The following is a 24,291-nucleotide window of genomic DNA, read 5'->3' on the forward strand; positions in this document are numbered from 1 at the left end:
GTAAAAGTACAATGGAGGGGTCATCCAGTCTAGGAGGCGACTTGGGAGACCGAGCATGATATGTGCAGTTGTTATCCTCATCTTCTCACCACTCCAGGTATAATTCTAAACCCGTTCGAGGATGAATGTTTGTTTAAGATGGGGAGGATGAAATGACCCAGCCAGTCGTTTTGAGAGTTGTAGCCCTGTCCCTCCATTTACTGCTCATTTTGCACTTTATAGCTGTTATGTAACTTGCCGGGGTAGTCGGTTCAGGTCCGGAGAGATTTCGGAATGAATTGAGACACTTAGTTTCAAGGTCGAAAGCTTAAGTTGAAAAGGTTGACCGGATGTTGACTTATGTGTAAATGACCCCTGAAAAGAGTTTTGATTATTCCAATAGCTCTGTATGGTTATTTTGGACTTTGGAGCGTGCCCGAAAAATTATTTGGAAGTCCGTAGTTAAATTAGTCTTGAAATGGCTAAAATAAAAATTAAGTTTGGAAGTTTGACCGGGGAGTTGACTTTTTGATATTGGGGTTGGAATACGATTCTGTAAATTTGAATAGGTTCGTTATGCCATTTTTGACTTGTGTGCAAAATTTGAGGTCAATCGGACTTGATTTGATTGGTTTCTGCATTGAATGTAGAAGTTGGAATTTCTTAGTTTCATTAGGCTTAAATTGAGGTATGATTTGTGATTTTAGCATTGTTTGATATGATTTGAGGCTTTGACTAAGTTAGTATGATGTTTTAGGACTTGTTGGTGTATTTGGTTAACGTACTGGGGGCCTCGGGTGAGTTTCGGAGGGTTAACAGATCAATTTTTGGACTTGGAATGCTGCTGGAATTTTTCTGATGTCTGCACATGGTTTCCTTCTTCGCGTTCGCTAGAAGGGTCTCGTGTTCGCGAAGAGGAACTGGAGGCAGGCGAGGTTGTTCATCGCGTTCGCGATATGGGGCTCGTGTTCGCGTAAGGCAAGGATGTGAGGCTAGGCATTCGCGAAAGGGAAAATGGCTAGTAAGGATTTTTGTCTTCGCGTTCGCGAAGTGAAGGCCGTATTTGCGAACGTTCACCTGGTAAAGCATGTCATTCATGACTAAAGTCTTGCATTTGAGAAGGGCAATTTTTGGGCAGCACAATTTTGTGCTTCGCGAACGCGAGAGAACTGTCGCATTCGCGAAGAAGAAAAGTCTGGAGAGAATGTTTAAGTTCTGAAAATGGATCTTACCGATTTGGAGCTCGGGGAGAGGCTATTTACGAGAGATTTTCAAGGAAAATATCGGGTTAGTGTTCTTAACTCAATTTTCGTTAAAGTACCCGAATCTATGGTAGTTTTTCACATTTAATTAGTGAATTAAGTTGGAAAATTTTGGAAACTCTCTTGGTTATATTTGAAGATTTGAGGGTCGAGTTGATGTCGGAATTTAGTAAAACTTTTATGGTTGGACTCGTGGTCGAATGAGCGTGCATATTTTGTAACTTTTGTCGAGTTTCGAGATGTGGGCCCCACAGGTAATTTTTGAGTTAAATTTCAGATTTTTTTAAAAAATTTATATTTTCATATGGAATAAATTTCAATAATTTGTTTTGATTAAATCGAATTAATTGTGACTAGATACGAGACTTTTGGAGGCTAATTCACGAGGTAAAGACACAGCAGAGTAAAGAATTACACAAGTCGAGGTAAGTGACTTGTCTAACCTTGTGTGGGAAAATTTTCCTTAGGATTGGTATTGAGATAAGGGTGGCTTGATACGCATGACTAGTGAGAAACTACTAGAAGTCATGCGGTGTGATAAGGGTGGCTAAAATGCGAGATGCTATTTCGGAAAAAAAATATTTTCTTTAAAATTAAATGTGAAGGCTCCCGCGGTGATATAAGGAAATGAGATATTGTAAATTTATTTATGATTTAGGACTACGAGGCTGTACCTCGGGAGTACCCTTGTTGATATTTCTTTATTGCTGCATTTGCCTTTGGTTATTTTTGTGTTTTCCTTAAAGTTGTAAATTTTTGTTTTCCTTCCGCGAGGTATTATTTGCCCTTATTTTGTGTAGTTAAATTGTGACATACTACTTACTTGATTCATTCCTATTGTCATTTTTATTATTATATTGTTAAACTTTTTATTATTTTGTTAAACTTTTCACCCTGACTTTTATTATTCCATTAGGGCCTGACCTAACCTCGTCACTACTCTATCGATGTTAGGTTTGGCACTTACTGGGTACCGCTGTGGTGTACTCATACTACGCTTCTGCACATATTTTTGTGCAGATCCAGGTACTTCCTATCAGACCACGCATTAGTGAACTAGCCGTACGCGGAGACTTCAAGGTATATCTGTCAGCGTCCGCAGACCTCAGAGTCTCCTTCTATCCTTATTATGTTATTTTTCTTATTCTCATTAGACTCTGATGTATAGAGACACTTAGAATAAATTCTTAGAAGCGAGTGACTTATTTCTACCGAGTTTTGGGAGTTGTAACTATTTGAATCGTTGTTTGATTTATTTTATATGTTGAGATTTGAGTTTCAGTTTTGCATTTTGCATAATTAATAGGCTTACCTGGTGTTAGAGACTAGGTGCCATCACGACATCCTACAGAGAAAAATTGGGGTCGTGACATTTTCACATCAAAAGCGGTGTGAACTCCCACAGCTCATACAAGAAATAATACGTAAACACACTCAAAACATGCATTTGTCATCCTTTATCAAGTGCTATAATCATTTCAACTCTTGAGGGCTTAAAGCATAAAGCTCTAGAATCCGTTGATTTTGTTAATTCTTCTGTGATCCTTGAAATAGAATCTTGGTTGATGTATAACTTCTTGGCATCTAGTATAGAGTCCATACGATTTTCCAGGGGGACACGAGGCAAGAGAATTTACGATACATCTCTTGGTGGGAAAATCTTAGCCATATTAAAGCTCAAAAAGTGGATTTTCTCTATAGGATTCCCCAATTTGCACACGTTTGACCGCTCGTGAACGAATGTGAAAGTTGTGAAATCATCCATCGCGGTATGTGCAGGGCTCATAGAAAGAGCCATGCTACCGCAATTGAATTTTGTGACTTGCACAATGCTAATTGGTGTTATGAACAAATTACTTTCATCAGCATCCCAAGTATCTTGAGGCCAACAAGATAAGGCATGATTGACATCTTTTTGTGCTTTCTCAAGAAAGCCATTGAGCTTACAATTTACCTTGGCGTTAACAAATTTAACCCCTTGATCGGCGCAGTGAATCGAGGAGTTATCCTCAGTAAATCTATCAGCAACTAGGTAAATATGGGTTAAAGTTTTAGATAAAGATTGCTCGAGCTGATCTTCAGCTGTACTATTATTGTTGGTGTTGTTGTTGCAAGGAGGATAGAAAAGAACAAGAGGTAAATGTGCCTCATCAGCTATTTGATCAAAGAATGATAGGTTGTAATTTTGAAGGTAATTTGGAGTTGGTGAAGATGGTTTTATCAACTTTGTTGTCAAGATTTTAACTTCCATGGTTTCCTTTTGGAAAATCATGGTATATAAATATGGTGATAATGGAAAAAGGGAAAACAAATTAAAGAACTGAAGAAGTTAGAGGTTCTTGAAGAATATGTCATCAACATCTCACGCCTTTCCCTTTATATAGGGAAAGTTATGGGTTCTGCCAACCCTAGCAGAGCCACGAATTTACGGAAGGGGATTTAAAAATAATTCATGTTATATTTGTGATTTGAACTCATGATTTGAAGCAATTGTTAACACCCTTACCTAATTAATTAAAAAATTTCTTATGTCAAGAAAATTTAACTGTTTATATATAGAGTTTAAATTATATAAATCATTGGTATAAGGAATTTTACTGTTGTTTGTTATAGCATGTAACTTGTCTTAATTATTTATTACAAATCCCCCTTTTTTAAAAAAAACAAAAAGAGGCTCATTTGCAGAAATCCTTTGAGAAACCTCATTGTGTAAAAAGGAAAACTTTATAAAGTCAACCCTCTCTATAACAATCCCGTTTGTTCCGATAGTTTTTAGCTTTTATAGTGAATGACTATTATACACTTAAACAACATTTGACGTCTAAATATTTTTGGCTATTATAGATAAAATTTATCCAAAAATTAATTATTTTTCCTTTTTTATTGTTATATACAAAAGATAAAAAAATTATTCAAATTTAAAATATCAAAAGATATGCATATTTCACTAGTTAAATATTTGAAGAAAGCTAATACATTATTAATAAATTCATAACTAAATGTATAAAGATTTAAACTCCAAGGCAGACATTTTAAAGTTACCAAAAAAAAAAATTCTTTCAAGATTGATGGGCGAACTTTGTAATTGTAGCTTGTTTTGTAGATTTATTCTCTTACTAGTGATATAACGCTTGAATTGGCGAAGATTCGTATCCAAATTTTCAGCAAAAAAGTATCCAATAACTTTCCTTTGAAGACAATCTAAGAGATTAATATTTAAATTTTGTATCTAAATATATTTTGGAATTTGTTCCATGAAAAAGATAATATGTGCAAATCTTCAAACCGTTTATCTTATGCAATATAGAAACTTTGTTTAATGGAAATGGTTGTGTGCATATTTTTAAAACTATTATTTGTAATCTTAATGATTCTATATGGCTATTATAGAGGGGTAATTTTACAAAAAATGTTCTGCTATAAATATGGTCGTTGCTATTATAGAGAGGTAATATATAACTTAAAAAATCGGTTCTGAGGAAAATTTGACTTATATAGTGAATGACTGTTATATAAAGATGTTGTTATAGAGAGGTCAGTACTCATTTTTACTCTATTTGCACAATATTTCAATTTTTCACTGAAGTAAATTCAATTGAATGCCCTTGCCTTACTTTAGCTCCCCCACCTACCCAGTGTTTAATATTATATTGATAGGGTGACCTATAAACATGTTTATCACAACAAAAAGTAGCAGTTCCATGTTTGGTAAGGAAAGTAGTTCAAAATAAGCCTTTTAACTAAGTAAAAATTGCAAATGATATAAATAAACTTCTGCAATAGTGCATTAGCAGTTCCATGTTTGGTAATGTTATGGAAATTTCCCATCTTTTGAAGATTTTTCAGAATTTTCCGAATATAAATAGGACCTGAAACTTCTGATATAAAAATTGTCTTCAATTTTTCTACAATTCTCTCTTTTTCTTAATTCCATAATATTTTTACCACATCAAAAATGGGTAGCCTTTGTGTTAATTTGAGTGACCAAATTCAAGTTGAAATCATTTCCAAGAAGCTTATAAAACCATCCTCTCCAACTCCTAATCACCTTCAAAATTTTAAGTTATCTTTCTTTGACCAAATAGCTGAGAAAACACATATGCCTCTTGTTCTTTTTTATCCACATAACCCCATCAACTCTTCCTACACCCATAATCATATGGTACAACAACTCGAAGAATCAGGATTATGACTCACGTTTATCCAGCTGCTGGTAGATTTTCTGAAAGTAAACGTTCAATCAATTGTCAAGATCAAGGTATAACATTCATAAAAGCCAACGTCAATTGTCAAATGGATGATTTTCTCCAACAAACACTGTACTAATTTCGACCTTCCATTGCATTTTTGGCCACAAGGAATTAAGAACGTCGACTAATTTGTTTACCACACCACTCATGGTTGTGCAAATTACAATTTTTCAATGTGGTGGATTCGCGTTATCTATGAGCACTGCACACCTTGCTATCGATGGATGGACGAGTTTTACGTTCATTTACGAGTAGTCAAAAGTGTGTAAATTGGGAATTCCAGCATCAATTTCATGAGCTTTAATTTGGTTAACATTTTTGGACCAAGAGACATATCCAAGATTTTTAAGCCTTCTGCTATTTTCCCTGGAAAGCGTCTAGACACTAAATTGGTTTCCAAAAAGTTTGCTATAGATGAAGTCTCTTTATTAAAAATCAGAGGCAAATTAACAAATTGTAACAATTCAGGTGTTTTAAGTTTTAAACATTCACGAGTTGAGATGATCACAGCAATTTTATGGAGGGCTCTGCTTCGCGCTTCACAGGCAATATCAGGGAAATGGAAGCCATCATTAATGTCATTTCCATTGAATTTACGCGGTAAGCTTAAATATCCTGAAGCATATAACCCTTTTGGGAATTTCATAATTGAAATTCCAATAACATTTGAACCAAAAGTGACTGATATGGCGTTGCAAGACTTTATAATATTGATTAGAGAGAAAGTGCAGAAAATTATTAATTATTGTGACGTAGCTTCAGCTGACGATGTTGTTGACATGGTGGCTAATTTATATAACGAAAGTTATGGAGGACGAGAATGGGGAGCTAACGATGATTTTGAGGAATTTACGTGCTCGAGTTTGTGCAGATTTCATATGCAAGAAGCTGATTTTGGATGGGGGAATCCAAGTTTAATGCATTTTGGATCAAGACATAATCAAGTGTTTTGGTTGTATTCTACACAATGTGGCACAAGTATTGCTGTGCAAATGGATTTGAAGGAAAATTACATGGACTTCATTGAACGTGACCAAGATTTCCTTGCTTTTACCAAGATTTAGGTTTTTGTTAAAGCTTCTATAAGTGATTTGTTGATCCAGGACGACGTGAATTTGGTTCTTAATAAAAAAAATATTATTTTCGTCAATTATTTTGTGGGTTACGGTTGAGGGTTAGTAGGCAGTAGAGCAATTTATCCTTCCGTGGGAAAACTTGGTTAGAGTTTAGAGCACCTTATTTGCTCAACCCTGTGCTTGTCAGTGTCATTATTATTATCCTATTACTGTTTTATTCTTCAAATTTATTATTGTTATTTCTACTTTTATTTGGGTATCTTTACTACTTTTTCTACTTTTTCTTTTCTTTTTACAGTATTTTCACCACAACATTTTACTCGTTTTTTTTTTCTTTTTTAAACTGTTTTTTTAAAACGCTTTTCTTGAGGGATGGTCTATTGAAAACAATTATGTTGTGAAATCTTTTTATTATTGTTCGGCCAAAGAGGTATTGAGATGAAAAAAGAAGTTTATAAAATTAAAATAAGTTTTAGGAGGTTATGAGTATTCCAATTCTTATTCCAAAATTCAAATCCTATATCACGTACAAAGATTAAGATCTCCTGACCAGCTTACAAAGAGACCATAGCAGTAGTATACAATTTTGGACCTAAAAACCCTTAGTCTACTAAGAACAAGCTATTGTACTTTTGTCCTTTGCACACAAAATAAATAGATAGTACAAAAGGTTTCAATCAAAAAAGCCCCAATTTTATTTTTATTTTTTGTTTTTAGGAATTGATATTCAAAATTCAATGCCCCAAACTCTTATAAGAACCTAAAACTTAAAGAAAGCCTTGATATCGCTGTCACATTCAAATAAGTGCATGTTATTTTCCTTCAAATCCACCTGCACACAATTCCCATTGCCACATTCTGCATCATACAACCAACAATACTGATTATGCCTTGAACCAAAATGCATTAAACATGGTTTTCCCCAACCAAAATCAGCTTCTTGTATAGAAAACCTACACAAACTTGAACTTGTGAACATGTCAACTTCATTATTTCCTCCCCATTCTTGCGCTACGAAACTTGTCACGACCCAAATCTCCCTCCGTAGGATGTTGTGATGGCACCTAGTATTAGAGACACGGTAAGCCTAACATTTACTGAAATAATAATAATATTAATTAACGACTGACAAATGCGAAGTAGAATTCTCTATACAATACTTACAATCCCAAAACCGGTAGTACAAGTCATAAGCTCTACTGAGTTATTAGAAAGCCTACAAATACAGTTGTTTTGAAGTAGAGATAAAACAGTGCAAGTACAATATTAGAAGGTGACTCTGAAGCCTGCTAACGCACCAACAGGTTTACCTTAAGTCTCCACAGCAAGATCCGTACAGTTAGCTAACGGTCAACTAACTCCAAATTTACCTGGCTCTGCACAAAAATATATAGAAGTGTAGTATCAGTACACCACAGTCGATACCTAGTAAGTATCAAGACTAACCTCGGTGGAGTAGTGACGAGGTACAGACACTCACTAGTCTAATAACCTATGCAATATAGTATACAAAAATAATAGAAAATAATAGCAGTGATAACAACAATAATCAACTAGTGATGTAAACAGCAAGACAGCAAGAACACCATAAATATTGCCCAAATGAACAATGATCACAATCACAACCAATTAATCAAGTCCTTCAAAATATACACCTTTCATCTACTAGTTTTTTGAATAAAACTCTTTGGAAGAAAATCCTTTCAATTAAATATCTTATATCATATTCAAAAATACGGGTCTCAGCCTCCCTTTCATATTCTCACGGCATATCGTGCCCATATCTCTATCACAACCGCACGGACAACTCCCGTGCCAAATATATCAATACATAAAATGTGCACGATCAATTTATTTTCAATAACGTAAGCTTACAATTTTTAAACCAAGTAAGAATTTAACAAATAAGTGAGTTTATTTTAGAGATATGGAGGTGTTATTTTTTTTTTCTTTTTTTTTCCAGTTATTCTTTTTTTTTCACTCTCCTTAATTTGGTATTTTAGGCTAGTACCTTTTTTTGTTTGTACAAAAGTGCACCTTGTCGGTCTTTATATGGTTCCACCCAAAAGCTACCCAATCTGTTTCTTTACGCTTCTAGCTACTTAAGTGCTTTCGGAGGTAAAGGTTTAACAAGATTTGATTAACAACAAAGGAGATTCGGCTTGTAATGTGGTTGCCAAAGAACAGGTCTACAGGCTCAAAAGGGGTGACTATGGATAGTATTAGCATTGGTAGACAAATAAGCTATATGGTGTAACGACCCGCCCGGTCGTTTCGAGTATTACAACCGCGTCTCCCCATTTACTGCTCAAATTATGCTTTACGGTTGTTATTTAACTAGTTGGGGGTAATTGGTTCGGGTCCGATGAGGTTTTGGAATGATTTGGAATTTAGCACTTAAGTTGAAAAGGTTCACCGGATGTTGACTGATATGTAACGACCCTGGAAAAGTTTTGCTAAGGAAATTTAGGTTTCGTGGTGCCGAATTAGGCTTACATGTTTGAGAATTTTATGCGGCTCGGACCTTTTGGATTGAACAATGCGCGAGGGAGTTAAAGAAAAATTTTTGGAAGAAAGATGCAATTCTGCGGTCCACTTTGTGGCTGCAGAATTACTCTGCAGGCCACATAGTGGGCAGAAGCTCGACATGTGTAAGTGCAAATTTGTGGTCGATTATTTGACCGCAGAACTATTTTGCGGTGCATTATGTGACCACAGAATAGGTCTGCGGGACGCATAGTGACCGCACACCCGGGCAGAAAATACCCAGTTCTGTGGAGCCATTTCGCGGACCGCATGTGCATTATGCGGTCGCATATGCAACCGCAGAGTATGTTTCAGAGCTTCATTTCTCTTGTTTTATAAACCCAACCCCGTTCTTATAAAACACTATTAGGGGTCATTTTGAAGGGTTTCATTTGATATTTTTGAGAGAGTTGAGAGCATCTTAGAGAGAGAAAGTGAAGACCTAGTCATTTGTTTATCAATTCTTGTTCAAGGTTTGAAAATTTCATAACGATCTTGCTAGGGCTTCAAAGAAGTAAGAATTTCTAACCATAGTCTTCAATTTTGAGTTTGGATAAAGATGGGTGATTGAGAGTACGATTCTTGGGTGTGAGAGTATTATATATACATGCACGTACCAATAAGGTTTGTGGAAAGATTGTTCGGTTCAAATAAGTAAAGATTGGGTTGAAAATGGTAGAAATCTTCAAACACTTTAATTGAAGAATTAAAGGTCGAGTTGATATCGGGATTTGGTGAAACTTGTATGGTTGGACTCGTGGTTCGATGGGCGTTCATAGTTTGTAATTTTTGTCGGGTTCCGAGACATGCGATTTTTGAGTGCAATTTCGGATTTTGATGGAAAATTAGTATTTTCATATGAAATTAATTCCTATAATTTGTTTTGACCAAATTGAATCATTTGTGGCTAGATTTGAGGCGTTTGGAGGCCGATTTGCGAGGCAAAGGCATTGCAGAATAAAGAATTAGACGGTTTGAGGTAAGTAACAGTCCTAAATTTGGTCCTGAGGGTATGAAACCCCAAATTATGTGTTATGTGATTGGTTTTGAGATGACGCACATGCTAGGTGATAGGCGTGTGGGCGTGCACCGTACGAATTGTGACTTGGACAATTCCATGGAACTGTGTAGTTGAATAATCTGTTGATATCCGTACAATTTTCCACGTATTAGAGAAATTGAACTATAAATCATGATCAAGCCATGTGTTGACACTGTTGGGACACACAAAGGTCGTTTACATGTTGAATTATCTGTCAATATTAATGTTCTGTACTCAATCACGGTTTTACTTGCATATGACATCATAGTCTCTATTATTCATAATTGATGCATCATATCATTGCTGTTTGGGCTGCTTATCATGATTTTCAAGAGCCCGAGAGACTGGAGAGGTTGATGACTGAGTGAGGCCGAGGGCTTAATTGTGAGGATATTTATGGGATTGGGCTGCACGCCGCAACATATTTTATTGATTTATGCCATGATTGGCTTGATATAGCGCTTGGGTTGAAGGAGCACCTCCGGAGTCTGTGCATACCCACTAGTGAGCGCAAATACCTACTGAGTGCGAGTGCCGAGTGCTGAGTGATTGAGAGGAAAGAGTGATTGTGAGGTTGGAGTTAATGGGAGCACTGAGTGATTGTTTCTCTGAGAGGATGTATTGATGTCATTATTGCTGCATTCAATTTAGAAATTACCGTGGAGCTTTAAATGTTGAACTTGAAAGCATGCCTACCTTTTTATGTTGGAAAGTATTGTATTTGGACTTAGTTGTGAAGCTTGTCATTATCTTCAGTTATTTATTTAGTATTGTTACTTACTGAGTTGGTTGTACTCATACTACACCCTGCACTTCGTGTGCAGATCTAGGTGTGCCCGGACACAGTGAGTGTTGATTCCTTCGCACAGTTGATTTTTCGGAGATTCTAACGTAGCTTCTGTGTTTCGCAGACCTTGTCTCTCCTTCCCTATCTTTTGTTTGTTGTATTTGATCTCAGACTATTATATACCGTGTTTTCCAAAGTAGTGATGTATAGATGTTTATGTACTAGTGACACCGGGTTTTGAGAGTGTATTTATTTATATTATTTGTGGGATTTTCTTTTAAACTTAATTATTATGTTTTCAGTTTAAAAGAAATTGTGGGTTATTGGTGTTGTCGGCTTGCCTAGTATTGAGATAGGCGCCATCACGATAGGCATGATTTTTGGGTCGTAACAAGTTGGTATCAGGGCCTAGGTTATATAGGTCTCACGAGTCATGAGCAGATTTAGTAGAGTCTTACGGATCGGTACGGAGAAGTTTGAACTTATCTTCGAGAGGCTGTCGAACCCTTAGGAAAATTTCACTTTCTTGTATTCGGTCGTGCGAACTTGTTGATTTCGGAAACTAAAATTCTATTATTCTATTCTCTCACAGATGGTAAGAACACGTACTACCAAATCGGACGGTCAGCCACCTGTGCCACCGGTTAGGCCCGCGATAGGCCGGGGCCGTGGTAGAGGCCGGGGCCGAGGTAGAGGTCGGGGTTTCGCTCGTACAGCAGTTGGAGCAGCACCTGTAGCACCACCAGTTGCTCCAGCTTAGGAGCAGATTCCAGATGTAGTTGAGCCGGCGGGACCAACTCAGGCACCAGTTGTGCCCATTGAGATTCCAGGTCTACAGGAGGTTTTGGTTAAGATATTGACCATTTTCACAGACCTTGCTCGGGTGGTTTCTTGTCAGGCCGGGGGAGGTACTTATACCCTTGTTGTCCGTACTCCAAAACATGTAGTGCAGGGACTTTAGATTCCTAGGGCACTACCAGCCCAGCCGGTTGCAGCTGCTCAAGCCCCGATAGTTCCTGTTATGGATGATGATGAGCAGAGGAGACTTGAGAGATTTGGGAGGCTTCGACCTCCATCATTTAGTAGTGTTGAGTCATAAGATGCTTAGGGTTTTCTGGATAAGTGCCAGCGGATGCTTCAAACAACGTGTATTCTGGAGACCAGTGTGGTCTCGTTCACTACTTTTTAGTTTTCTGGGGCTGCCTTTAGATGGTAGGAGGCTTATGAGAGGCATAGGCCGGTCGGCGCATCACCACTTACGTTGTAGTAGTTCTTTGTTCTCTTTTTATAGAAGTTCATGCCCCAGTCTCGCAGAGAGGAGATGCGTAGACAGTTTGAGCAGTTACATCAGGATGGCATGTTTGTGACGCAGTATGAGATGAGATTTTCTGAGTTGGTTCGTCACGCAATTTGGTTGGTTCCCACTGATAGGGAAAGGATTAGAAGGTTCATTGATGGCCTCACATATCAGCTGCAGTTACTTATGACTAGGGAGAGGGTATCTGGTGCTACTTTTGACGAGGTGGTTGACATTGCTCGGCAGATAGAGATGGTCCGTAGCCAGGAGCGTGGAGAGAAGGAGGCCAAGAGGCCTCGTGGACCGGGTGGTTTCAGTAGTGTTCCTTTAGGGGGCAGTTTTACCACGACAGGGTTCGTCCTTACAGGCACACTCAGACAGGTCGTCCAGTTCACCTTGGTGCATCATCCAGCCATAGTTCATACAGTTCTCATAAGGGTCAGTCATCTCTCAGCGCCCTTCTAGCCCAGAGTTCGTCCTGTGTCCCTTCAGTTCAGGGTTCATTTGCATCGGGTGCTTCTAGCGGTTATTTTGGTTCTCGAAGCCCGATTCAGTCCTCACCACCACCAGTACCGGGGAATTGCATTGAGTGCGGGGAGTTTGGGCATATGTGGAGGTAGTGCCCTCGTCTCCCGGGAGGTCCAGTGCAGCAGAGGAGTCATACTACGACTTTAGAACCAGTTACTTTGCCACCCGCCCAGCCAGCTCGGGGTAGGGCTCAGTCAGCTAGGGGTCGCCCAAGAAGGGGGGCCGATCAGGTGGCGGTTAGGCCAGATGTTGTTGCTTCAGATGCAGTGATCACAGTTATTGTCTTATTGTGCCACAAGTAAGATTTTATATTATTTGACCCTGGTTTCACTTATTCGTATGTATCATCGTACTTTTCTCATTATCTGGATATGTCCCGTGAGTTCTTAGTTTCACCTGTTCGTGTATCTATGCTGGTGGGAGATACTATTATTATGGACCGTGTGTATCGGTCATGTGTGGTAACAATTGGGGGTCTTGAGACTAGAGTTGATCTCTTATTGCTTAGTATGGTTGATTTCGATGTAATCTTGGGTATGGATTGGTTGTCTCCATGTCATACTATTATGTACTATCACACATAAACTGTGACATTGGCGATGCCGGGGTTGCCGAAGGTTGAATGGAGAGATTATCTAAACTATGTTCCCAGCAGGTTAATCTCTTATTTGAAGGCCCAACGTATAGTTGGAAGGGGTGTTTGTCCTATTTGGCCTTTGTGAGAGATGTTGATGCAGACATTCCTAACTGTTGATTCTGTACCGGTAGTGCGAGACTTTATAGATGTATTTCCTGCAGACCTGTCGGGTGTTCCACCCAACAGGGATATTGATTTCGGTATTGACTTGGTGCCGGGCACTCAACCCATTTCTATTCCTCCATATCATATGGCACCAGCTGAGCTAAAAGAATTAAAAGAGCAACTTCAAGAACTCCTTGATAAGGGGTTTATTAGGCCTAGTGTGTCACCTTGGAGTGCACCAATTCTGTTTGTAAAAAAGAAAGATGGTACTATGTGGATGTGCATTGACTACAGGCAGTTGAACAAAGTTACAATCAAGAATAAGTATCCTTTGCCGCGTATTGATGATTTATTTGACAAGCTTCAGGAAGCGAGGGTATTCTCAAAAATTGATTTGAGATCAGGGTATCACCAGTTGAAAATTCGGGATTCAGATATTCTAAAGGCGACGTTTAGGACCCGTTACGGTCACTATGAATTTCTCATGATGTCTTTTGGTCTGACCAACGCCCCAACAACATTTATACACTTGATGAATAGTGTATTCCAGCCATATCTTGATTCATTTATCATAGTATTTATTGATGATTTCCTTGTATACTCACGTAGCTAAGAGGAGCATGCACAACACTTGGGTATTGTATTACAAAGGCTGAGAGAGGAGAAACTTTATGCTAAATTCTCTAAGTGAGAGTTCTAGATTAGTTTGGTGGCATTCTTGGGGCACATAGTGCCTAGTGAAGGGATTAAGGTGGATCCGAAGAAAATAGAGGCAGTTCAAAGTTGGCCCATGCCATCTTCAGCTACTGAGATTCGAAGTTTTCTCGGCTTGGCCGGTTATTATCGTCGCTTTATGAAGGGTTTCTCGTCTATTGCATCGCCTTTGACTAAATTGACCTAGAAAGGTGCCCCATTCAGGTGGTCGGATGTATGTGAAGGGAGCTTTCAGAAGCTCAAGACAACTTTAACTACAACCCCAATATTGGTGTTGCCTACAGGTTCAGGGTTTTATACTGTGTATTGTGACGCATCGCGTATTGGTCTCAGCGCAGTGCTGATGCAAGACGGTAGGGTGATTGCCTATGCGTTCAAACAGTTAAAGGTACATGAGAAGAATTATCCGGTCCACGACCTTGAGTTAGCAACTATTGTTCATGCCTTAAAGATTTTGCGGCATTATTTGTACGGTGTCCATTATGAGGTTTATACCGATTATCGGAGTATGCAGCATCTGTTTAAATAGAAGGATCTGCATTTGCGGCAGTGGAGGTGGTTGGAGTTTCTTAAGGATTATATTATCACCATTCTCTATCATCCCGGAAAGGCCAATGTGTTGGCTGATGCCTTGAGTCGTAAGGCGGAGAGTTTGGGTAGCTTATCATACTTACCGGTAGTATAAAGGCCTTTAGCCTTGGATGTTCAGGCCTTGGCCAACCGGTTTGTCAGATCGGATATTTTCGACCCGATCCGAGTTTTGGCTTGTGCGGTTTCTCAGTCTTCTCTTTATGATCGTATTAGAGAGCGTTAGTATGATGACCCCCATCTACTTGTCCTTAATGACACGGTTCAGCACGGTAATGCCAAGGAAGTCACTATTAGGGATGACGGTGTATTACGAATGCAGGGTAGGCTATGTATGCCTAATGTAGATGGTTTGCGTGAGTTGATTCTCAGGAGGCTCACAATTCGCGGTACTCCATTCACCCAGGTGTCACGAAGATGTATTAGGACTTGATACTACTCTATTGGTGGAGGCGGATGAAGAAAGACATAGTGGAATATGTAGCTCGGTGCCTAAATTGTCAGCAGGTGAAGTATGAGGATCAACAACCAGGTGGATTGCTTCAGAAGTTAGAGATTCCAGAATGGAAATGGGAGCAGATCACTATGGATTTTGTTGTTAGGCTCCCACAGACTTAGAGGAAGTTCGATACAGTTTGGGTGATTGGGGATAGATTGACCAAGTCATCTCATTTAATTCCTGGGGTTACGGATGCAGGGCAGGCCATGTGTGCCTAATATAGATGGTTTGCGGTACTACATTTATCCAGGTGCCGCAAAGATGTATCAGGATTTGAGGTAGCACTATTGGTGGAGGAGAATGAAGAAAGATATGGTTGGGTTTGTAGTTCGATGTTTAAATTGTCAATAAGTGAAGTACGAGCATCAAGGACCGGGTGGATTACTTCAGAGACTTGAAATTCCGGAGTGGAAGTGGGAGTGTATTACCATGGACTTCATAGTTGGGCTCCCACGGACTGTGAGGAAGTTCGATGCTGTTTGGGTGATTGTAGATCGACTGGCCAAGTTCGCACATTTTATTCCAATCAGTACTACTTATTCTTCGGAGCGGCTGGTTGAGATTTATATCCGTGAGATTGTTCGCCTACACGGTGTGCTAGTGTCCATCATTTCAGATCGGGGCACACAATTCACATCACAGTTTTGGAGACATTATTGATATCGGGGTCAAAATTCGATTCCATAAATTGGAACAGATCCATTAGGTCATTTATTACTTGTGTACAAAATTTGAAGACATTCCGGATTGTTTTGATACGCTTCGGCGCAAATTATAGAATTTGGAAATTTCATAACTCATAATTCGATTTAAGGCATGATTCATTGTTTCGGCATTGTTTGATATAATTTGAAGCCTCGACTAAGTTTGTATCATGTTTTGGGACTTGTTGGTATGATTTGACGGGGTCCCGAGGGGCTTGGGTGTATTTTTGGATCATTGGTTGAGAGATTAGTAAAGTTAAAAAATTTGGGAGTTTGACCACGGTCAATATCGGGTAAAGACGACCTCTTTTCAGTGTTTTGAGTGTGCGAGCAGGTCTGTAGCATATTTTATGATTTAAATTCATATATGGTTTGTGTCCGGGAGGTTCCGGATGAGTTTCAGGGTGGTTTCGGATCATTTCAGAGAAGTTTGCTAGTTTCTGGTGAGGTACTGTTCATTCGCAATTGCGAACCATTTATCGCAATTGCGAAAACACTGTTCGTTCGCAATTGCGAACCATTTATCGCAATTGCGAAAACACTGTTCATTCGCAATTGCGAACCATTTATCTCAATTGCGAAAATAGTGTTCACTTGCAATTGCGAACAATTTGTCCGCAAATGCGAACCTGGGCAGAAACATAAGGAATGAAAATCTGTCATTTCTTCATTTTCGATTGAGATTTTTGAAGCTCGGTTTTTCGGCGATTTTGAGGATTTCTTCACGACTTCGACTGGGGCAAGTCTTCTATATCCAAAAGTGATTATATTTCATGAATCTATGGTTATATGCATCGTTTAATTCGAGTTTTAATGGAGCAAATTGGAATTTTTGTAAAACTTTTTCGAAAATAAAAATTTAAGATTTGGAGGACGATTTATTATTGAACTTCGATAAAATTGGTATGGTTGAACTCGTATCGGAATGGGTATTCGGATTCTGTGAATATTCTGCCGGGTTTCGAGAGGCGGGCCCCGCGTTGACTTTTGGTTGATTTTTTAGAACAAAATTTTAAGTCGACATTTTATTATCCGGAATTATTTTCGATGAATTTTAATGAAGTTATACAATTAATTTGGATAGATTTGAGCTATCTGGAGGTCAATTCAAGTAAGAAGGCGATTTTAGAATATCGGCATAACTTCAAAAAGGTAAGTATCTTACCTAACCTTGAGTGGGGGAATTACCCTTTAGGCATCGAGTCTTTTATGCCATTTGTGAAATGTGAAAAAATAAAATGTGTACGCGAGGTGACGAGTACGTACTCGGGCTTATATGTGCAAATCTTATTGGTTTAAAGTCTTAAGCATTTTATATAGTAAAATGGATAATTGTTGGTATTTATTAAATCCTCTATTTGCAGTGCCTCAATCCTTGTTGTCGAATTTATTTTTATATGATGATTTGGTGTGATTGCCACCTTGATTGTTATAAGAATACCGTGTTTTTGTTGAGTTCATATTTTCTTGAGATAATTTCATTATGGATTATTCATTTGCAAATAATTTATTTAATAATTTTAAAAGGAGGCAAAGTGTTAAATTTTGAAATATTATTCTGTTGAGTGGTTTACTCCCGGATATTTTTGTTAAGATTTTGTGCACATTATGGTCGAGCCATGGGTTCTTTATTGTGGAAAATAATGTGTTGTTGATTTCTGTGGCAAGTTGTAATATTTAAGCGCTGGTAGTGCAATTTATGAGATGTCGTGATAATGTTGGGAGGTTTGTTCGGGTGTTTGCACGAAGTTTATGCCATGCTATTGTTACTATTGATATATGCACATGCGGCGTGACAAGGCGGACTATATATATATATATATATATATATATATATATATATATATATATATATGGGTTTGCGCATGTGGCGAGACAAGGTGAAAATATTATTATGCGCATGCGGCGAGATAAGGCGGGCATTTACTTTATTATTGCGCACGTGGCGAGACAAGGTGGGCTATGTCGGGGATTGATTTGTGATGACGTGTGTTGGCCTGGGGGCATTGTTGTTGAAATTTTATTTTTCTTTTGGGACTAGGAGGCGGTACCTCGTTGATATTTCTCTATGGCTGCACTTGCCTTTGGTTATTTTATTTTTCTATAATACGTAAATTCTTGTATTCTCCGTGATGTATTATTTGACTTAATATTAAGTGTTTTGTATTTATTGTCGTATTATGTTGGCTTTGGCTTTTTCGTAGGAGACTCTGAGGATTTGTATTTCTGTTTTGTACTTGTTCTTAATGATTGAGTTGTTTTAAATAAAAGAATTACTATTATGTTTTAATTTAATCAGTTTTATATCCAAATCAGTAGCTTATCTTATGCTTTATTTTAACTGAAATGTCACTTTCCCCACTCAAACTATTTCAAAAAATAAACTCATTTCTTTGTTGAATATTTACTTGGTTTAAAAGTTGTAATCTTACTTTATTGAAAATAAATTGATCGTGCAGATTTTATGTATTGATATATTTGGAACGAGAGTTGTCCGTGTGTTTGTGATAGAGATATGGGCACGAGTTGCCGTGAGAATATGAAAGGGGGCTGAGACCCGTATTTTATGATTTTTACATAAGGATTATTTATTTGAAGAAATATATTTGTAGGGTATTTATTCGAAAGAATTATATGTGAATGATTTATATTTGAAGGACTTGTTTAATTGGTTGTACTTGTGTTTCTTATCGTCTGAGTAATAATTATGGTGTTCTTGCTGTCTTGCTGTTTATATCACTAGTTGGTTATTGTGGCTATCACTGCTATTTGTTCCCTATTATTTTGTATGCTATATTGCACAGGTTATTGGACAAGTGAGTGTCTTGACTGTATCTCGTCACTACTCCACCGAAGTTAGTCTTGATACTTACTAGGTACCGACTGTGGTGTACTCATACTATACTTCTACACATTGTTTTGCAGATCCAGGTAATGCGGAGTCAGTTGATCGATCGCTAGCAGTACGGATCTTGCTGTGGAGACTCAAGGTAAACATGTTGCTGCGTTCGCAGGCTTTAGAGTCAGCTTCTGATATTGTACTTGCACTGTTTTATCTCTATTTCAAAACAGATGTATTTATTGGCTTTCTAGTAACTCAGTAGAGCTCATGACTTGTACTACCGAGTTTTGGGATTGTAAGTATTATATAGAGATTCATATTTCGTATTTGTCAGTCGTTAATTAATATTGTTATTATTTCAGTAAATGTAACGACCCAACTTGTCATTTTAAGAATTAACGCCCCGTTCAGCTACTTAAGGTCTCGAGCAGCTTCGTAATATGTATTATGACCCGCGTGTGTGGTCGAGTTTAATTTTCGGAAGATTCAGAATTTAATTAGAAGAACAATTCTCATTTTGAAGCTTAAAATGAAAAGAGTTCACCAGAGTTTGACTTTTGAGTAAACGACTCCGGAATAGAATTTTGATGCTGTCAATAGCTTCGTATGGTGATTTCAGACATAGGCATGTGTCCAGATTTAGATTTGGAAGTCCATAGGACAATTTAACGCTTTTTGGCGAAAGTTGGAAAATGAAAGATTTTTAGAAAGTTTGACCGAGAGTTGACTTTATTGATATCGGGGTCGAAATTTGATTCCGGAAATTGGAGCAGATCCATTATGTCATTTATGACTTGTGTGAAAAATTTGAAGTCACTCCGGATTGATTTGATACGCTTCGGCGCAAATTATAGAATTTGGAAATTTCATAACTCATAATTCGATTCGAGGCGCGATTCATTGTTTCGGCATTGTTTGATGTGATTTGAAGCCTCAACTAAGTTTTTATCATGTTTTGGGACTTGTTGTTATGATTTGTCGGGGTCCCGAGGGGCTTGGTGTATTTTTGGATCATTGGATGAGAGACTAGTAATGTTAAGAAATTTGGGAGTTTGACCATGGTCAATATCGGGTCAAGACGACCTCTTTTCAATGTTTTGAGTGCGCGAGCAGGTCCGTAGCATATTTTATGATTGAAATTCATATATGGTTTATGTCCGGAATATTCCGGATGAGTTTCAGGGTGGTTTCGGATCATTTCAGAGAAGTTTACTGGTTTCTGGTGAGGTACTGTTCATTCGCAATTGCAAACCATTTATCGTAATTGCAAAAACACTGTTCATTCGCAATTGCAAAAACACTGTTCACTCATAATTGCGAACAATTTGTCCGCAAATCCGAACCTGGGCAGAAACTTAAGGATTGAAAATCTGTTATTTTATTTTCGATTGGGATTTTTGGAGATCGGTTTTTGGGCGATTTTGAGGATTTCTTCACGACTTCGACTGGGGTAAGTGTTCTATATCCGAAAGTAATTATATTTCATGAATCGATTATTATATTCATCATTTAATTCGAGTTTTAATGGAGGAAATTGGCATTTTTGTTAAACTTTTCAAAAAAGAAAATTAAGATTTGGAGGACGATTTGTTATTGGAATTCGATAAAATTGGTATAGTTGAACTTGTATCGGAATAGATTTTCGTATTCCGTGAAAATTCTGTCAAGTTTCGAGCGGCGGGGCCCCGCGTTGACTTTTGGTTGACTTTTCAGAATAAAATTTTAAGTCGACGGTTTATTATCCGAAATTAATTTCGATGAATTTTAATGAAGTTATACAATTAATTTGGATAGATTTGAGCTATCTGCAGGTCAATTCAAGCAAGAAGGCAATTTTGGAATATCGGCATAACTTCAAAAAGGTAAGTATCTTGCCTAACCTTGAGTGGGGGAATTACCCCTTAGGCATCGAGTCTTCAGTGCCATTTGTGAAATGTGAAAAATAAAAAAGAACCGTGTACGCGAGGTAACGAGTATGTACTGGGGCTTATATGTGAAAATCTTATTGGTTTAAAGTCTTAAGTATTTTATGTAGTAAAATGGATAATTGTTGGCATTTGTTAAATCCTCTATTTGCAGTGCCTCAATCCTTGTTGTCGAATTTGTTTTTATATGATGATTTGATGTGATTGCCACCTTGATTGTTATATGAATATCGTGTTTTTGTTGAGTTGATATTTTCTGGAGATAATTTCATTATGGATTTTTCATTTGCAAATAATTTATTTAATAATTTTAAAAGGAGGCAAAGTGTTACATTTTGAAATATTATTCTGTTGAGTGGTTCACTCCCAGATATTTTCGTTAAGATTTTGTGCACATTATGGTCGAGCAATGGGTTCTTTATTGTGGAAAATAATGTGATGTTGATTTCTGTGGCAAGTTGTAATATTTAAGCACTTGTGGTGCAATTAATGAGATGTCGTGATATTGTAGGGAGGTTTGTTCGGGTGTTTGCCTGAGGTTTATGTTCTGCTATTATTACTATTGATATATGCACATGCGGCGTGATAATGTGGGCTATATATATATTTGTGGGTTTGCGCATGTGGCGAGACAAGGTGGGAATATTATTATGCGTGTGCGACGAGATAAGGCGGACATTTACTTTATTATTGCGCACGTGGCGAGACAAGGTGGGCTATGTCGGGGATTGATTTGTGATGACGTGTGATGGCCTGGAAGCATTGTTGTTGAAATTTTATTCATGATTTGGGACTACGAGGCGGTACTTCGGGAGTACCCTTTTGTTGATATTTCTCTATGGCTGCACTTGCCTTTGGTTATTTTATTTTTCTATAATACGTAAATTCTTGTATTCTCCGTGATGTATTATTTGACTTAATATTAAGTGTTTTGTATTTATTGTAGTATTATGTTTGCTTTGGCTTTTTCGTACGAGACTCTGAAGATTTGTATTTCTGGTTTGTACTTGTTCTTAATGATTGAGTTGCTTTAAATAAAAGAATTACTATTATGTTTTAATTTAATAAGTTTTATATCCAAATTAGTAGCTTATCTTATGCTTTTTGTTAAACTGAAATGTCACTTTCCTTACTCAAACTATTTCAAAAATAAACTCATTTCTTTGTTGAATATTTACTTGGTTTAAAAATTGTAATCTTACTTTATTGAAAATAAATTGATCGTGCAGATTTTATGTATTGATATATTTGGCACGAGAGTTGTCCGTCTTCTTGTGATAGAAATATTGGCACGAGGTACCATGAGAATATGAAAGGGGGCTGAGACCCGTATTTTATGATTTTTACATAAGGATTATTTATTTGAAGAAATATATTCGTAGGGTATTTATTCGAAAGAATTATATGTGAAAGATTTATATTTGAAGGGCTTGTTTAATTGGTTGTTCTTGTGTTTCTTATCATCTGAGTAATAATTATGGTGTTCTTGCTGCCTTGCTGTTTATATCACTAGTTGGTTATTGTTGCTATCACTGCTATTTGTTCCCTATTATTTTGTATGCTATATTGCACAGGTTATTTGACTAGTGAGTGTCTTGACTGTACCTTGTCACTACTCTACCGAGGTTAGTATTGATACTTACTAGGTACCGACTGTGATATACTCATACTACACTTCTGCATATTTTTGTGCAGAGCTAGGTAATGTGGAGTCAGTTGATCGATCGCTAGCAGTACAGATCTTGCTGTGGAGTCTCAAAATAAACCTGTTACTGCGTTCGCAGGCTTCGGAGTCACCTTCTGATATTGTACTTGCACTGTTTTGTCTCTATTTGAAAGCAGTTGTATTTATAGGCTTTCTAGTAACTCAGTAGAGCTTATGACTTGTACTACCGAGTTTTGGGATTGTAAGTATTGTATAGAGATTCATATTTCGTATTTGTCAGTCGTTAATTAATATTGTTATTATTTCAGTAAATGTTAGGCTTACCTAGTCTCTTAAGACTAGGTGCCATCACGACATCATACAGAGGGAGATTTGGGTCGTGACAGGAGGATATGCTACGCGTTTGTGTCATTTATTTTAGGGGTTCTTGGGATCAATTTATGCCACTGGTAGAGTTTGCTTACAATAACATCTACCAATCGAGCATTTAGATGGCTCGGTATGAGGCTTTATATGAGAGACCCGTGTTGGTCTCCGGTGGGTTGGTTTGAGGCGGGTGAGGCTAGGCTATTGGGTACTTATTTAATTTAGGAGGCTTTGGAGAAGATTAAATTGATTCAGGAGCGACTTCGCACGGCGCAGTCTAGATAGAAGAGTTATGCCAATAGGAAGGTATGTGATGTTGCTTACATGGTTAGGGAGAAGGTTCTGCTCAAGATTTCGCCCATGAAGGGTGTGTTAAGGTTCGGGAAGAAGGGTAATATGATCCCTCGGTATACTGGGCTGTTCGAGGTACTTAAGAAGATTGGAGAGGTGGCTTATGACCTTGCCTTGCCACCTAATCTATCGGGTGTTCATCCAATGTTTCATGTATCTATTCTTCGGAAGTATGTCGGGGATCCGTCTCAAGTTTTGAATTTCAGCACAGTGCAGTTGGATGGTAATTTGACTTATGATATGGAGCCGGTGGCCATTTTAGACCGGCAGGTTCGAGAGCTAAGATCAAAGAACATAATTTCAGTTAAAGTGTAGTGGAGAGGCCAGCCAATCATAGAAGCTACTTGGGAGACTGAGTGGGAGATGCAGAGCAAATATCCATACCTGTTTGAGACTCTAGGTATAATTCTAAACCTGTTTGAGGACGAACATTTGTTTAAGAGGGGGAGAATGTAACAACCCGGCCTGTCGTTTCGAGTATTACAACATCGTCTCCCCATTTACTGCTCAAATTGTGCTGTACGGTTATTATTCGACTTGCCGGGGGTAATTGGTTCAGGTCTGGTGAGGTTTTGGAATGATTGGGAACACTTAGTTCCAAGGTTTAGAACTTAAGTTGAAAAGGTTGACTGGATGTTGACTTATGTGTAACGACCCTAGAAAAATTTTGCTAAGGAAATTAAGGTTTCATGGTGCCGAACTAGGCTTACGTATTTGAGAAATTTGCGGGCCGCAGGAGGAGCATTATGCGGGCCGCAGGAGCCCACGAGTTCCCAGTTCCGAGAAGCCATTTCGTGGGCCGCAGGAGCATTATGCGATCGCATATGCGACCGCAGAGTGTGTTTCGGAGCTTCATTTCTCTTGTTTTATAAACCCGGCCCCGTTCTTATAAAATACTATTAGGGGTCATTTTAAAGGGTTTCATCTAATATTTTAGAGAGAGGTGAGAGCATCTTAGAGAGAGAAAGTGAAGACCTAGCCATTTGTCCATCAATTCTTGTTCAAGGTTTGAAGATTTCACAAGGATCTTGCTAGGGCTTCAAAGAGGTAAGAATTTCTAACCCTAGTCTTCAATTTCGAGTTTGGGTAAAGATGGGTGATTGAGAGTATGATTCTTGAGTGTAAGAGTATTATTTATACATACACG

The 24,291-nt window shown here is 38.0% G+C and overlaps 2 pseudogenes; one reads left to right on the forward strand and one right to left on the reverse strand.

Moving 5' to 3' along the window:
* Window positions 1-2,615: 2,615 nt before the first annotated feature.
* Window positions 2,616-3,571, reverse strand: LOC107804366 (epi-neemfruitin B synthase L1AT-like; annotated as a pseudogene).
* Window positions 3,572-5,157: 1,586 nt separating this feature from the next.
* On the forward strand, window positions 5,158-6,671 carry LOC142179114 (acetyl-CoA-benzylalcohol acetyltransferase-like; annotated as a pseudogene).
* Window positions 6,672-24,291: the final 17,620 nt, after the last annotated feature.

Source organism: Nicotiana tabacum, unplaced genomic scaffold (genome assembly GCF_000715075.1).
Source record: "Nicotiana tabacum cultivar K326 unplaced genomic scaffold, ASM71507v2 Un00374, whole genome shotgun sequence".
In the NCBI taxonomy this organism is placed as follows: domain Eukaryota; kingdom Viridiplantae; phylum Streptophyta; class Magnoliopsida; order Solanales; family Solanaceae; genus Nicotiana; species Nicotiana tabacum.